This window comes from Pteropus alecto, unplaced genomic scaffold (genome assembly GCF_000325575.1).
Source record: "Pteropus alecto unplaced genomic scaffold, ASM32557v1 scaffold24, whole genome shotgun sequence".
Classification (NCBI taxonomy): Eukaryota; Metazoa; Chordata; class Mammalia; order Chiroptera; family Pteropodidae; genus Pteropus; species Pteropus alecto.
The window spans coordinates 24,561,218-24,563,403 of NW_006439192.1; positions in this window are offsets into that span (position 1 = coordinate 24,561,218).

Genomic DNA, 2,186 nt, shown 5'->3' on the forward strand with positions numbered 1-2,186 from the left:
AAGATTCATGACAAATGGTACATATAAAAAGCAATTTAGTAGCTTGTAAGATATGCTAAAGATAGAATAAATGGAATATATATTAGAACAAGCAAAACTTTCATTCCAGATGAAAAGGGATAAAAAAACTAAGTTATAAATCTGCCACCTCTGGGTCTCTAAATCAGTCACCTACCTATTGGTAACAAAGAGTATGATTCCTTCTGCCCCCATATGTGTTCTGCCCAAAAAGTGTACATAAAATTCCTGCCTGTTATGCAGGTCAATTAGTAACTCCAATTGTGATCAAGTAGAATTGCCCTTATAACTCTCTGATATTTTTGGCCACAGGCGTGTAGCCCTCTACCTTTTTTCTAGTCCCCTCAGACCATGGCCCTCTTACTGCTTCAGGCCCCAAGAGCCACAGGTCAGGCCTGCATGAGAGAAATGGTTAGAACTTTAAATATAATATGAGATTTCTAAAATTCAAGCAGAGAAATTTAAAATGATGGAATAATTATGAGATTGAAACTATATGCTGTTAAGAGACCAACTACTCAGCAGTGAAGGAAGTATCAACAAGTGTGCATTTGAAAGTAGCAACTGAAAAATAATAGAACCTTTTCTTCTTTGTACATAAAGAGTTGGGACTCCTCTATTAAATCACAGTTATACAGGCAATAAAACCATGATTAACCAAAGAATTAACAATATCTGCAAATGTTCTTAAAAGCTTATGAATTCAAGCAATAAAAGCAATGGACCATAACTAAATTCAGATGAACTCTTCCCATTTTCTTTCTTGAAAATGAAGTAGACTTTTTTTCTTTAATATTGCTGATTTCAGTTATGAAGAAAGAATAAAGGTTAAAATCTTATCAATTATTGGATTCTTATTTTCTGTTTCTTTTCCTGTACATATAAAACCAATTTTACCAACTTTTCACCAAATAATTTTTAAAAAGTATTTATAAACGTGGTAAGGAATAATAGTGCTTGAAGGCAAGTAGTTTTGTCTTCTTAGATACATCAGTAAGAATCTTACTGATTCTCAAAGCTGATTATTTCTGGGAAACTTGCCCTTCGAGCATCCTGACTTCCTTGCTGTTTGTTCCTTTCTATCTGTATACCAATTCCGTTGTTTCCATTGAAGATAGGAGCCCCAATAGGAAGGAAAGATTATAAAGAAATATAATAGGCATATTTGTTTCTGATTTGTTTTCTTTTGTAAACATCAAATGTCTTAACATTATTCTGAATATTCTACGAAGTTAAGAAAAGTATAGATGTGTAAAGCATTGTGTGATGTCATAATAGATTTTTTGTAAAAAGATCTATTTCTTGTGTTCACTTGTTATTTGGCAAAAGTAATTTTAAAGTAGCTATGATATAGGTAAAGCTTTTCAATGGATTCAAAAACAATTTTAGGCAATATAGAGGAAGACTACGAAATAAAATATTACTATTACTGGATGACTTAAATTTTTTGGTAAAAAGACAACTTTTATTTATCTAAATGTACATGTGATCTGTCCTAATTCTATAAAGAACAAAAACATAGTTTGTGGTTAATTTCTCTACGTCTGTCAAAACCAATATGAATTAGCTAAGACTTTAGCTCACGTAGCATCTTCACCTACATGGTACAGTTTACGAGTTTGTTGGTCTGCAGTAACTAAACATTAAAAACCTTAAGCTGCTGCATTTCAGGAACTATAGTATCATCCATGTTTTTACATATGAGGAATCTTCTTTGCACTTCTAGTTTAATGTCAAATCTCTTCTCCAGCCATAAGAAATCGAACATTCAACTTTGTTATCACAAAACAAAACAAAACAAAACAAAACAAGACAAAACAAAACAAAACAAAACAAAACAAAACAAAACAAAACAAAAAACTAGGGAGGAGTGCAATGGCAGCAAGCAGAGAAAACTCAAGACTGTGCTAGAATCAAGGCCCCCATAAAGAGCACACCTCCTTATTTACTGGAAGATGAGAAAAACAGGTAGTACGTTTTGCAGGCCATATTGGAGTAAAGCAGAACTTTGTTCAGAACTTAACTGATGATATCTCAGTAACTAATGATCTGAGGTTTTAGCAATTATAAAATATAAGATGCTATGGGAAATAACAGAATGGAACATACAAAACAGCCTCAGTGGGACACAAACTGTTCAAAAACACTTGGTTGACTAAAAAGGGTCT